A 16,037-nucleotide genomic window follows, 5' to 3' on the forward strand; every position below is an offset into this window, starting at 1 on the left:
TTTTGCATCAAACACATCCCAAACCTTCCTTAGATGCATCTGTGTAAACCACAAAACTATCATGTCCATTTGGTAGAGCTAGGACAGGCGCTCTAGTCAACCGTCTTTTCAACTCCTGAAAACTTCCTTCACACTTAGAACTCCAAATAAACTTTCCATTTTTCTTGGTCCACTCAGTCATAGGTCCAGCGATTTTCGAAAAATCCTGGATGAATCTCCGGTAATACCCTGCCAATCCTATAAAACTCCGAACTTCCGTTGGATTTTCCGGTCGTTTCCATTTCGAAACAGCTTCCACTTTAGCTGGATCCACTTTAATCCCATCCTTAGAAATTATATGCCCTAGGAAAGTCACTTCCTTTAGCCAGAATTCACACTTGCTAAACTTAGCATATAGCTGATGTTCCCTCAAGATTTGTAAAACCATTCTCAAATGTTTCTCATGATCTTTCACATTCTTAGAATACACCAAAATGTCATCAATGAAGATCACCACAAATTGATCCAAGTAAGGCTTAAAAACCCTATGCATTAAATCCATGAAAGCGGCAGGTGCATTGGTTAACCCAAAAGGCATTACTGCAAACTCGAAGTGCCCATACCTCGAGTTAAAAGCAGTCTTAGGTATGTCCTTCTCCAAAATCCTCAATTGATAGTAACCTTGCCTTAGATCCAACTTTGAAAACACTACCGCCCCTTGCAGTTGGTCAAACAGTTCATCAATGTGGGGCAGTGGGTATTTATTCTTAATCGTAACATCATTTAAGCCTCGATAATCTATACATAACCTCAAACTCCCATCCTTCTTCTTTACAAACAAAACTGGGGCTCCCCACGGGGAATCACTCTCCCGTATAAAACCTCGTTCCAACAAATCTTGTAATTGTAATTTCAACTCCTTCAATTCAGCTGGGGCCATCCTGTATGGTGTCCTTGATATAGGTGCTGTTCCCGGAGCTAAATCAATTTTAAAAGCTATTTCCCGTTCCGGGGGTAGAGACTCCAGTTCTTCAGGAAAAACATCAGAAAATTCTTTTACTACCAGTGTGTCCTCCAGATTCACCTTATCGCTAGGGGTATTAATAAGAAAAGCCAAATACCCTTGAGCTCCTTTACTTAACAACTTTCTAGCCCGAATTCCCGAAATAAGTGCAGACGAGGCTAACTTACCCCTTACATCCAGTAGAGCATGGCTTATATAATAATCACTTATCAGGTTCAAGTATTACATATCACACCAATCCAACCTATCAAATAGTCATGGTCCAATATGGAATTAATCGCGTAATCAGATAAAACAGGCAAAAGGCTTGAAGTCGGACGTAGAGTCCCAGACATTTGGAAGAAATTCAGGATATAGCGAAGTTTCAAATCAAAAGTTCATCCCTGGGGGTGCTGGACAACACAACAAGCAATGCCCCACCAGAGAGGTTCAGTTCAACCGCTACAGAAGAGTAGTAGCCGGTCTACAACCACACCAGTACGAATAAGTTCAAGAGTAGGGTCAAAGCGGAGCCAAATACTTCAGGTTCATGGTGCATGAGTACGAACAAAAGTATAAGTTCAAGTTCAAGTGCAAGTTCAAGTTCAAATTCAAGGGTCATGAGTACGAGTAAGAACACACTGGCCTAACCTCTGTCCAGCAATTCACATTCTTAAACAGTCACAAAATTCAAGTCCACATTCCATATATTCAGTCAAATTAGGTCCATTGAGGATACGCAAGAGCACACTAGCCTAAACAGGTTCAAGTCTCAAGTAAGCTCAGTCTAATCGGTTTCAGGTAGTTCGAGTTCTCTTACCAACCCACTGCAATACTTTCGGAGTTCAAACTTCCTAAGATTGAAATACTGGCACAGAACCAATCATAACAGATGTTGCGCACAAGAAAAGCTCACCAAGTTTCTAGCTAGGTTAATCCATTATACACTAGTAGATCGGATCTTCGGGTTTATGTTCGATTCATATTCGGTACTAGGGACCTATTAAATTATATGAAACTGTCTATCAATTTGTCTCACAAGTACAGGGTTGTCTAAGCCCTCGGTCACGGTCCCCTTTTCTCGTTCCTGCTACCCTACTTAAGAAAAGTCTATAAGCACAGGAAAAGGCATAACTAAGCATAAAGAGCACATTGCGTATACAAGTTGCAAACACATTTAAAATCAGGTCATGATTCATTACATGTATCAAAAGTTATGGCACGGTTAGAAGTTACAAAACAAGACCAATATGTCCAATATTGCACATAGGCAATTAAGTGCCACAAAAGTATAGAAGTACATACAAGCAGGATACAAAAGGCCTCACAGCGTGCACTACCCCTTTCTAGGTCCATAGTTAAACCAAAGGGTCCAGACATCACTAATTTCAATCAGATCACACGCCTTTACGAAATTAGATCCAATAAAGCCATAACACAAGCTAAAACCAAGATTATCCATTCGAAGTTCAAAATCTTTAATAACCAGCCACCAGTCGGAACACCATTATCTCCAAAAATAACCAGTCTTAAGGTTTTGTAATTAAAGTTTCAAGCTCCAAGTTCAAACCCAAGAATAAGTACAACTTACAACCTTACGTGTCAAATGGAAACCAAATCAATTCACACTAACTTGTACTCTTGAATGCAGTTGCTCTCTATATCTCAAAGTTGCCTCAGTCCGTACATTTAAAATTGGCTCACTCTTCTTGAAAGTCAAGAATTTTAAAACATAAGAAGAGTATTTCAAGTAATCAAAAATCTTATCAAGTTCAGGATTCACATTATTAAACATAAGCTTGCCATTCTTTCGAAAACTCAGGATATATATATATATTTTTCTTCGTGTAAAGCATGGACAAATTCAAGTGTGAGATTACACCAATATACAATCAAGGGGGAAAACTTAGTTTAGAAAATGTTAATCTTGTATTAACCCATCATACACAAAGTTCAACCACTCATTAGTTATTCACAAATTTTCAAATGTGAAATTCAAGTAAAACTCACCCTTTTACCAAAATCGGAAAATTACACATATTTAAAGCATATATATATATCTTACTTCCACTCATTGCTTACAAATAAAACTAGTACATCCTAGTTTTTCTTTAAATTTTCAAAGCAGAATATCTTTAGAAGATATGTGGGCGGAAAATACATTTTATTCCTTTGTACTTTTATCTTGGTTCAAAATCATCACACATGGAGTTCGACTATCAAATCTCGGTCTCTTACCCTCCATAGCCAGTACTAATAATTATCTCAATTCTTTCCACACTTACAAATATAATGATAATTCAAATTCATCCAATCTTTCACTACAAATCTCTCATCCCATATCTTCCTTCAATATAACATCACCTAATTCCTCAGTTTCTTCTGCAAGTCCCAAATAAGAACTCCCAAATAATATATTTTTTTAACCCCTAAGATACAATAGATCCTTGTCACATAATATCCAAATTAATCCCACAGTCAAGCATCCTAAACTTTAAGCCTAGGATACGCTACAGAGATCTGAAGCCTAAGCTCTGATACCAACTGTGACGCCCCACATCTCCCTAAGGCGGACCAAAGGGTATCCGCGGACGCCTGCCCAACTCACGCCAGGACTCAAGCAATTCCATCCAAATTCAAACCGAACTAAACACTTCGATGAGAGCAACATGAATACAATAATGCGGAAGCGTTCAACTTAATAAGTCACTTAATGTATAACCAGTACATCGGTAAATCATGAAACGACTTAAATTCAAAGTACACATCAGGGCCCAAACTTTTCAAGTTTACAATTTCCAAAAGTACAACCCAAACCAGGGCCTAGTCAAAATATATATAACAGGAGTCTTAACAAAATTCAACGGATGGTTTCTCCATATTTCTCCAAGAGTCGGTCCTGTTAAGGAAAACAAAACTATAGGGTGAGCTAACGCTCGTGAGGCCAAGAACACACATGCAAGCACGTAATCAAATAACAATCCCAACTTTAATAAGTAAAGCCATGTCTTTTCAATAATCAATCTATCAAACAGGAAAAAGTAATCAGAAACAATTCAAGGATATAGTAGCTCTCAGGAGCTAAGTTCCACTCGATCTGTCGATGTCATTCGTATACTTTCCCGCATTGACCCTCCTGTCAACCGGGTCGGTATTTCCATTTCCGTAGATCACCACTTTCTTCCCTCCGTCCACCGTACACCCCAAGGGCCCACAAGTCTATTTTTAGGGCGATACTCGACGAGTATGCCAAGCAAGACCTCTTATTAGGTCGAGCTTATAATCTCATGGCTCGCCCAAGTTCCCGACCAAGCCCATTGCCGGCTCGAGTCTAAGGACGGCCTATGAGTTTGGGCGTCCCCCATTCATTTGGTAGTCGAGGAGATTCACTCCAACGACACAAGCATTCATGACATGACATTGCATTTCATTCATTCATTCAATACATTTCATTCATTCATTCATTCATTTGAAATTAGAACGAGTGCGATAAAGTACGCACCCGCCCTTATTTTTAAAACTCCCAACAAGTATCACAAATAAGCAAGTATCAAATTCATACACTTGACACTCACCGAGCAATTCAATAAGAATTATTTTCTGGGAGTTCAAGTGTCCGCGGTGAGATCCTCTTGAAGGTCTCCTTGCGCGCCTGGCAATTTAATAGCGAATAATCATACAATTAACCCACTTATCAAGAAGATTGTACATTAGTACAATCTAAGGATTATTTCGCAAAAAGGAACCTCAATTACACGTAAATCGAGGTTCAACTTGCCTTTTATCATGTACAATATTATTTGAGTTTTGATCATGAAAATCGTAAACAAAACGTTTAAGAACATCAAAAGAATAAAGAGTTTTTGAAAAACTCTATTTCTTTGAAATTGGAAAATTTTCCAGTTTTATGATGAATCTTTGAAAAATCATAACTCGCTCGGTATAAGTCAAGAATTGGAAAACTTTATACCGTTAGAAACCTCTTAGAGAGTACTATAAGTTCCTAGAAGACACTTTTCCATGAATCGAAGTGGAAAGTGATCAAAAATGGGCTTGAAGACGCAGCTTCAGTTTACAAGGCAGAATTAAGTTGGATTTCGGCCAACTTTGAAAATTCGGCACGATTCGCACGTTGCAAACCGGCCTCTGAAATTTTCAGCTCAATTAGTGTTGCAAGTGAAGTGTAGGACAAAACAAGAGGATCAAAAATCGGAGTTTCGAGCACCGAGATACGGTAGCCCGAAGTTGAGCAAATTCAAGACTGGATGAGGATTTTCCAGATTTGAACCTCTAACTTTAGTAATTCAATTGGGTATCGAAACGAACTTGAATCGGCACCAAAATTGGCAGTATTTCAATACTATATGGAAAGTATCTCTCTATCGAATTTCGGGGAAAAATACCTTCGGCAAGGTAGTTAATGAGCCAACCGAAGTTCAAGAAAATTCCTAAGGCATTCTGCCTTTGACTTTCATTTTCCAAATTTCCAATCGTTTAACCAAGAAGGTTATCCAACCATGGTTCATTTGTAAAATAAGGGTCTAAGATACACCCATAATAACTTTGGTAAGTGTTTAATATCAAAAACATCAACTAACAAGTTCACTCCAAGATTTGGTTCCAAACCAGTCCAACATTAGGGTTTTTCCAAAACAGAGCAGTCCACATGTTTCAGTCACAACTCAGTCATTATAGCTCGAAATGAGCATGGCTTATGCCGTTGGAAAGTACATTCATAGGACTAAAATATCACAGAAGAAATCATTTCCAAATTCGGCGCCCATCTGGTTCAAATTTGGGCATCAAGTTGCTGCCTGAACACTTCATTCCAGATGAACAGAGCAACAGGACAGCGAGCTTAAAACATTTGGTTCGGCTTGGTCACAAAGAATCAGAACGTACATTATATACCAAATTAAAGCTAGGAATGTCTAGTTTCAAACGCCACCGACGGCACATGATTTCGACATCCGAGGACAGAGTTATAGCCAAAATACTACTGCTGGTCAGAGACATACGCGAATCAGTTTCCAGATTTGCTGGTTTCGAAAAAAAAAATTCATTTGCTCCATCAAACCTCAATATTTTCCAATGAAAATTTTCACACATCTAATACATCCTATAAACATCCAATTCAAGCCATTAAACCATTAAAATTTGGCCTGGAAATGGCCGAACATAGCAGGGGCAAAATCGGAAGTTTTAGCCTCTTACACCCAAAGAAGTTTCCACTAATTACCCATCACTAATGCATCATTATAATCACTAAACCAACAATATAATCACCATTAATCATCACATCAGCAACAACAACCCAAGTGTGGGAATTCCAAGAGCCCACAATCACATTTTTACACCATAAACAAGTAACTAAGTGCATGCATGAACTTAATCTTGTCATATAATCTCCAAAAGATAAGAATCCATGGGTTGATCATTACCTACTCCTTTGGTTTGCAAGGTCAGAATTTTCGGCCCTCTTGAAGCTCCAAAGAAATCGTGAAAGCTCCCTTCCTCCTTAGCTAGATGTAGTCTCCAAGTGGTTTGCTAAGAGATCTCCAAGTTTGGTGTGATTTGGGTGGATTTTGGTGCATGGATTGAAGATGAAAAATGAAGACAATGGAGAGCTCTTCTCCTTCTTGTTGTTCGGCCAAGTGAGGTGAAGAGAGAGAGAGTGCTGATGCAATTGGCTTCCAAAGGAAGATTCTTTGTGTGGTGCAAAATGCACCTCAAAGTCAACTTGAAATAGTGCAATTTAGGGTGCGTTTGGACTCGATCTTTCTCGCGCGTTTGGTTCACTAGTGCACTAAACCTCCAAGGCATATACATTCTTGTAATTATTATTCACTCTTAATTGTCCCGAAATAAGGGTCTAAAGTCCTTCAATTGAAGTCGCGCGTGTGAAAACGCGTACCGTCAAATTTAACGCTATAACGCGAAACTTTCGAAAAATTCTTATAACGATTGCACTACTAACTATCACTTGAATATTTATTCATAAAATTACCTATTTTAGGACCATAGTACAAGCCCCCAATATTCCAAGCTTATCGGCTACTACGCGGATAAAATCTCCAAGTACTATTCACTATTTTTACTAAACGCGCTCTAGGAAGTTAATTTTCGAAACGAATCATTTAAAAAAAAAAATATAACGAAGTTATATTATCATGCGTTTAGGTCTCATAAGACTAGAAAATATTCCTTGGAAATAAAAATCCAATTAAATAATTTATTAAGCCATAAATTAGGCATAAAATAATAGTTTTTGCGAGTCCTCACATCTCGAGCTGCAGTCTCAAGAGTAAACTATCTGCAATCGGAATTCCTACCTGACATACCTATCTATGGTCTTCAGATACCATGAGAAAGATTTAAGGCCTATAACATTCGTAATTCATAGCTTCACTTAGTCCCTCATACTTTTTCACCACTTAGTCCAGGGTCACTCCACGTAGAAACCACGCGAAGCAGCTATATGTTTTATCCCTCAATCACTTAACTTTCAAGTCCAATCAAATCCCACAGTCCGGTATCCTAATCTTTAATCTAGGATACACTACAGAGATCTGAAGCCTAAACTCTGATACCACTTGTGACGATCCCACCTCCCCCTAAGGCGTACCAGAGGGTTCGGCGGGCCGCCTGCCCAGCTCTCGCCGGGACTCAGTCGTTCGCTACAGTTCTCAATTAAAAATTGAAATAAATCACAAGAATAAATAGGGCATTGGTCCAAACTTAAAGCGAAACTTATATACATTGCCAACCCAAAAGAGAATATAAACATCAAATATACAAGGGTTCTCAATCCTTCATACGTCCAGCCCGTGCCAAGCACTAGGCGAGAACCACTACAAAAGAAACAAAAGAAACAAAACTAGATTGGCTAGTCTATCTCAAGCTCACGTCCTCGCTCGCCTTCCCCTGTAAGGAAAACAAAACTAAAGGAATGAGCTAAAAGCCCAGTGAGGTTCCGAACACATAATCAGATAATCAATCCAATACATTAAACATGGAGTATCAATAATTCAAGAAACATTTACAATGGAAAGCGATAGTAACACATTCATTAAAAGGATACGGCTCACAAGGAGCAATTCGTTATTTCGTTCATTCGTTCTCCTGACATTTCCCCTTATTCCTCCAATCATTTGAAAATGCATTTTTCGTTTATCAATAAACCCTCGTTCGTTCGTTCATTCATTCATTCATTCATTCACCCCCGTCCTGGCCGTTGGCCAGTCTCCACCAATCTACAGGGTAATACTCGAGTATACCAAACGTTCACCCAAGTCCCTAATCGTCCGACCGAGTCCGCTTCTGGCTCGAGACGACCGGTAACAAGGGGCAATGGCCAGTTCAGTCCAAAAGGCTTACATTCATGCACAAGTAACATTTCAATCATTAAATCCTTGAAAATTGCACAGTTATTTAGGTCGAGTGCGATAAAGTACACACTCGCCTAGAAAGCTCGTTTTGGAAATCATTAAAAGCACTTAACACATTAGCAAATGATAACAACAAGCCATAGAATCAAATAAGGAACACTCACCTAGAAATGCAAAATATCGTGTAAAATATCCTTCCGGATATTACCCTTAATCACCAATGAAACCTAAGGTTGAACAAGAGAACATATTACAGTTTATCGAGCAAAACATTTAAGGGAAACAAAGAAACCCGACTAATTAGGAGTAAAACGTGTAAAGATGACTTTCAAGTAAGAAGAGGGTTGTTTGAACCCCAGGATGAAAAATCATGTTTTAAAATAGAAAACCGGTCATGGTATTGGCCAAACAAAAGTATACAAGTTCAAATAGAAACCTAGTCCTCGAGCGAAAATTTGGGCAGCACGCCCTTTGTGTTTACCTAATTTTCCAACCATTTTGGCTTCATTATTTTTCCTCAACCACAACCCAACATCACACATAAGCAATTCAAGTCAAGAGCCGTTCCATAGGCTCACAATATCATAAGAATAAGAATTACAACAATCACAAGTGCAGAAATTCAACTTAGCACAAGACAGATTTGACATATGAATGCGGAAATAACATATCCGAAGCTACGCTTATCGGATTGAGACGAAACCTATGCCGTTTCCAATCTAAGACACAGAGCTACAACATTCATGAAGGTCACTTAGTCCAGTTCCTAATGTAACTTAGTCAAATTCTCAAATTACTAAACCAGAAACCAATTCGTCGGCTGTTTAAACGTAGAACACTATAATGGACATAACTCAGAGTACACAAGTCCGAATCAGGTGGTCTCAGAGGAATTTGAAAGCTAATTCAGAATGCTACAACTTTCATGTTTGGGCAAAACACTAAATCAGAATGGATCCTAGTCAAAAAATGGGATAAACTGGACTTAACTGATCACACGGACTGCTTAGGAAATACTTAAAACAGTAAGGGTATTTTGGACTTTTCATGTCCTAAGTTGCTCCAATTGAGCTGAAAATTTGTAGGCACCTATAAAATGCCATTATCGACAACTTTGCTTCTTTGACCTAAGGCCAAATCGACCTCTAACATACAGATATAAATTCGGACAGAAAGTTGGGGAAATTTTCCAGATTCTGGAATTTTGAGTTTCTAGTGCAACTTTCCTTAATTTCTTGGTCTAATCCCTACCACAACACCTTATAACACTTCAATTGCAACATATAAGCATCATACAACAAATTGGGCAGAATTTCCCCAAATCCTAGTTCATGAAATAAAAAGGGGAAAACTACTAAACATGATAATCATCCATGATTCCACCACAAAATCAAGTTGCTAAGCTTAATTTCACAAGATTGAAAGTAAAACTTGGAGAGATAAGCTCTCTTACCTTGACTAGAGGTCACTAAGAGTAGCCCAAGTTTTCTCCTTCAAAAACTCACCACAACTCACTAACTAGTCACTCAAGAACAAGTTTAATCGGTTTATTTTGTTTGATTTCTTCCTAAGTTGTTGGATTGAAGATGAAATGAAATGTTTTCCCTCTTCTCTCTCTCAGCCAGCAGCAGCAGAAATAATGGGTAAAATGCTGAATTTTGGTGCTTAAATGGATGATAATTGTCTTGGGTCAAGAAGCCTTAAGGTGGCGACAAGTGTCGCCACCACCACCTTTCTTTCTTTTCTCTTTCTCTTGTTATTTCCTAGCCTCACATTCGGTCAAGCTTGTTGCCAAGAGAGAAGATATTTTGCTCAAGTTCAATAAATTTGTTTGGTAAGGAAAATGGTGGTCAAGCAGTGCGTTCAATCGGTAGTGCGCGGGACCCGCCGGTTCGCGCCGTTTTTCTTAAAAACTCACGTACTAGGGTTTTTACTTCCCATTCACTAACCTTATATCATTGCCACTAGTCACATATTATTTCTCACTTAAAAGTCACTTTTAATCCCCAAATTTAATTCTTACTCTGTACCGAAAATTCATCCGGCGAAAAATCGCGAAAACCCTAATTTCGCTCCAAACTTGAAACCGAAGCGTAAAACCCTATTTTCTAGGTTTATCTACACTTAATGTGAAATATTTGGGTAGTGGCCTTTGATAAATACTAATTTTCAAACAAAAGGGTATTTTTGAGGAAAAATACAAGGAATTTGCTAGTCCTCACACATTTTCTTCATTATACCCTATTATATTGATTTTCCAGATAATTTTGTAAGTGAGTAGAGTTTTCAATTTATTTTCCTAGTTTAAGTTAGTTCATATTAAATTTGAATTGTATTATGGACGTGGGACCCGCTAGTGCGCTAAGTGCAATATATTTTTGACAACTCATTGGAGTTTTGTATTAAGTGATATTATTTTACAAGGTGCTAGGAGACAAATAGAGGTTAGCTAGATTAATTAACATGGAGAGACAAGAAGATAAGCTTAAACATTAAAGGAGCCAAGTGTCATGAACCTATTAGGTGTGGATTTTGACCAAACCTTCTTTACCTTTACTAAACATCAAAATTGACCAAAATTTCCTTCATTCTTTTGCTTGCTTGGCCGAACCATAGAGAGGAGAGAAGAGAGAAAATCCATCATCTTGCACATCAATTTCTTTCTCCAATCTTGATTTCCAACCATCAAAATTGTAAATTACTCCATAAAAACTTCTTGCTAGGAAGGATTAAAAGTTTTAGTGGAGTCAATTTGGGAGGAAAGATACTAAGTTACCATCTTTCTAGTGTTCTAAGGTAAGTTTCCAAGAAAACCTCTCTTTATTTCTTATAATTGCATAGTAGTGGTTTATAGTTGTTAAATAGGTAGTTTTGTGGAAGATTTCATGGTTTAAAGTAGTATTATGGTAATTTTTCAATTTTATGGGAATTTTCTGCCCTTATTTGATGCTTAAGCATATGCCATGGATTGATAGCCTTGTTGTGTGTGAAGTGAAGCTTGTATACGCTAGATGTGATTTCCTATGAAAATTTCAGTTTGTGTAGTCAAATTTCAGTTTTAGGGTTTAATCTGTCCTGTTTTTGGCACTGTACGTTTGACCATGTTAGGGACTGAATCAGTCTTTGCTCAAAACATGAAAGTTGTAGGCAATTGCGTTAGCAATCTGCCTGTAAATTTTCAGCTCAATTGTAGTAATGTAGCCTGTGAAATGACTGAAATACCCTTGACTGCCCATGAGCCTGTTTCACGCCCAGCTTTCTGTTTTCGTGGAGTTTTCCATTTTTGACCATGAAAATGCATGATTTGGCTTTGGAGGTCTTCATAAGAAATGTAGGTATATGTCTTGGCTTCGAAACACCATAAGATTCGTTTCCATCCGATAAGTATAGCTTCGGTTGTGGTTGTTATACCAAAAGGTGTTTTATCGACTATGATTTGTATGTGAAATTGTATTTGATTTGGGATGTCAGTTGGTGTTTGTTTGTAGGATGGAAAATAAGGAAATTAAGGGGAAATGTTGTCCATTTATTCTCTTGTAAATTGAGTGAGTAAAAATGACTTTTGGGAATGCGATTTTATACCGAGTTGGGTGTATGTCGTTATGTTAGTTCTCTCGAAGGTGGTTCGAGGAGCTACTCTTCTATATGAACTTATATATTTTCACTTGGTAATATCATGACAGTTTTAACCATTTTAAAACATGATACCTCTTCAATTTGAAACTTCAAATGTTTATTTAGTTCTTACCAAAATAAAGAGGTATGAATTAGGGTTTTCTCGGCCACGAGAAAACTACTCTCAACTGAGATTTTAAGTGTGAAATTAAGGTATTTTGTCCTCCTTTTTCACATGATTTTCACCAAGATACTTGTTATATAATATCTACTTAAATATATGTAGGTTTTGTGTTTGATTTGGAAAACTTTTGGTTTCCCGTATTCCTTGGTTTAAATTTACACTTTTCATCCCAAAAATCATGTGTATACCTGGTATTTTGGATTTCTTTGATCGACCTAACTTTTGCTAGATAGATTGTAATATTCTCTCTTGCTTAATCTTAGGTTTCATCGGTGACTGAGGGTATTGTCCGGAAGGATATTTTGGTCGTTATTTTGCGTAAATAGGTGAGTGTTCCCTGTTTGTTATATTTTCCTTGACTTCATGATTTGTGTTATTTTTTGATAACGTGTTAAGTGCTCTCAATGATTTTTAAACGAGTTTTCTAGGCGAGTGTGTACTTTATCGCACTCGACCTAAATGAATGTGAAATTTCAATGATTTAATGATTGAAACGTTAGTTGTGCATGATGTAAGCCTTTTGGTTGAATTGGGCCCTGCCCTTCGTTACCGATCGTCTCGAGCCAGAAGTGGACTCGGTCGGGCGATATGGTGACCCTGGGTGTAAAAGTGGTATACTCGAGTATTACCTTGAATTCTGGTGGAGCCTGGCCAACATCCAAGAAGGGGGTGAATGAAATGAATGAACGAACGAGAGTTTTACTTACAAAAATGCATTTTCAAATGATTGGAGGAATAAGGGGAAATGACAGGAGAACGAATGAATGAACGAACGAATGGCTCCTTGTGAGCCCGTATCCTTTTAATGAATGTGTTATTATAGCTTTCCATTTTAAATATTTCCTGAGTTATTGATGCTCTATGTTTAATGTAGTGGATTGATTGTTTGATTTTGTGTTCGGAACCTCACTGAGTTTTTAGCTCATCCTTTTAGTTTTGTTTTCCTTAACAGAGGAAGGAGAGCAAGGACAAGAGCTCTGTATAGACTAGCTTGGTCTAGCTCTTGGTTTCTATAATGGTTCTCGCCCTAGTGCTTGGCACGGGTTGGTTGTATGGTGAATTGAGAACCTTTGTATATTCGACGGTTGTACTTCCTTTTGAGATAGCAATGTATATAAGTTTCGTTTAAGTTTTGGATCGTTGTTATGTTTATTCTTATGGGTTTGTTCTGGTTTTGATTGAGGATGGAAGTGAATGACTGAGTCCCGGCGAGAACTGGGCAGGCGGTCCGCTGAACCCTTTGGTTCGCCTTAGGGAGAGGTGGGACTGTCACAATATGTGACGACCCCACTTCTCCCAAAGGCGAACCCGAGGGTATCAGCAGGCCGTCTGCCTAGCTCGCGCCAGGACTCAAAACTTAACGCAATAAAACAAAAAAAAATCAAAAGAGTACTTATTTACATCTCCCAAAAGTATCTGACCATCCACTATTACACTCTTATAACTACAACCAAAAGTAAAAGGTAGACCCTAAAGAGGGTCCTTACACAACCTACCAAAACTAATACAAACATTCTAATTGTCCAACTATTACAAACAAACTTAACTATACTAGTGTAAGTGCCAAAATCCCCGCGTCGGCCCCTGCTAAGGAAAACAAAAGAAAAGGGGTAAGTTGAATGCTTAGTAAGTAAACAGGGGCGAAAGCATAAATTCACGTAGCAACTATCACACAATAAGAGTAAAGCAAAAGCAGAAAAGAACAACACCATATAATAAGGATACGGGTGGCTCCAAAGCCAATTCATGTGCCATGTATGATCTCCTGCCGACACTCCGTCGACCGCAAATAATAGTCCGTAGAACCCCACTTGTACACCCACCGAGCACCTTATCACCCTCACTGGCCAGTCACCTCACAAACTTGCTCGAGCGAACGAAATTGAACTTGCTGCGCAAGCTCGGTTCACAAACTTGGTCACCTTCTCGGTGAACCGGATTCACAAAATTGGTTCATAACATGAACCTACAAACTTGGTGACCTAAGACTAAGTTGGACTGACTTCGACCAAGCCCTAACCGGCTCGAATAGTCCACACAGGTCTTAGATCGGGCCCACGAACTCACAAACTTTGCAAACTTCACAAACTTTACTCGAAAGTCGCCCCGAGCCACAAGCTCAAGGGTTTTGGTTCCAAAAGGTTCATATACATATGCCAAGTACAATTATACATTCAAATTAGGGTTTAGGTCGAGCGCGATAAAGTACACCCTCGTCTAAGTACCCTTTTCACACATCTCAAACACATAGCAAAGAAAACACACCAAACTGGCCTGAATACTTACTCAGAACTGAAATAGCAAAATTACGAAGTCGGATCGAAATGAACAGCTAGTAGTGGGCCCCACCAGTTCCACCCATCTCACCACCGTCTGAAATAGGAGATTGTGTCACATAATATCGCAAACGGCTACTATCGTGCGTAAAACAAGCAAAACGGCAAAAACAACACGCGTGCATGTAAATATGACGGACAGAAACGGAAACGGCCGTTAGCGGAAACGACAGATTTGACACTCGTTTCTATTTTAATCATAAGTTGAGCTACGAATATCGGATTAAGGCGTATGAGATGCCATATTGAAGCTTAAAGGATGAACAACAACTGTTATGAAGACATCCAGAACTGAAACTGGAGGCTTCAGTCCCAAATGAACCAAACACAATCACTTACGAAATCTGGCCAATGCACAAATGGTCAGTTTTGAGTGCAAACTGTTTTCTATGCTACACATGGTCAAAAGAGCTGAAAATTGGCAGTTAGATGGTTCATTCCAAATGGAACAACTTCCATGAAGGTCAGAAATCCAAATTCGGAACGGAAATTGGTCATCAGGACCAAAACAGATCTGACCAGAAAATGGTCATTTTCACGGGCAGGCCTTATTTGCTCGGCTATATCTCAGGTTTTATAAATCCGATTCATGAAATTCCAAGGGCGTTAGAAAGCTCTGATATAGGGCTATAAGTTTGGTGTTTTGGTCGCAAGCCCAAACAGCTTGTAACCTAGTCAAATGTGAAGCCAAAGTTCCAGTTGTAAACTGTCCGGATATAAAAACAGTTCTGACATGCATTCTTATTTCGATCATAACTGGACCTACGGGACTCGGATTTTGAAGAAATTTATAGTGTTTCGAAGCTGTGACCAAGATCTACATTTCTTATGAAGAAGTCGACACCCAGATCGTACTCTATCAAAATCGAAAAGTCACGGTCAAAAACTTTCCAAAAACGTAACAGAATTTGACAGTCAAAACAGGTCAGAGTATTTCATCTATAACTCAGGATATACTAATCCGTTTAACCTGAAATTTTACAGGCATATTCAAGACCTAAGGGGCTACGACTTTCATGTTTTGAGGAATTCTTAAATCCATACATAGCATTAAGAAAAATGAAGCTGAAGTTCAGTCGTTAAACTGTCCTGTTTTTCCCAGTTTTACCGTTATCGCGCGCCGAAGTCGCACGGTCCGTTCCTACGATTCTTATACCAGATTTCCATCCATTTTGATACCAAATAACCTTATGTATCTCAGTTCTTAATTGGTCCGAAATTCCCTTCCCAAATCAGTCCAAATTTAACAAACATCAACCACAATCCCTAACCAAATTTCATTTGCACAAATGAACTTAATCCAACCTCTCACTAACCAAACCCTATCTCACTAACCATAAGCTAAGCTACATTAGCCTAATGGAGTCTAGGGTTTCTTAACCCAAATCAGATTTCTGCAAGTAACCAACCAATCACATGAGGCAATTCATCAAACATAACCACTACAAGTCCATTTCTCAACTAAAACAAGTAAGGAAAGCATTAAAATAAAAAGCCCTAATTCTCTTAATCTTAAATCAAAATTTCAGCAA

General features: G+C 38.5%; 1 long non-coding RNA gene across 1 annotated transcript; it reads right to left on the reverse strand.

Moving 5' to 3' along the window:
* Positions 1 to 3,656: 3,656 nt before the first annotated feature.
* On the reverse strand, positions 3,657 to 6,768 carry LOC140007440 (uncharacterized). Its single transcript, XR_011814753.1, has 2 exons — positions 6,424 to 6,768; positions 3,657 to 3,881 (listed from the first exon to the last, which is right to left on the reverse strand). It is a non-coding gene; the product is annotated as an uncharacterized lncRNA (long non-coding RNA).
* Positions 6,769 to 16,037: the final 9,269 nt, after the last annotated feature.

Source organism: Coffea arabica, chromosome 5c (genome assembly GCF_036785885.1).
Source record: "Coffea arabica cultivar ET-39 chromosome 5c, Coffea Arabica ET-39 HiFi, whole genome shotgun sequence".
Lineage (NCBI taxonomy): Eukaryota > Viridiplantae > Streptophyta > Magnoliopsida > Gentianales > Rubiaceae > Coffea > Coffea arabica.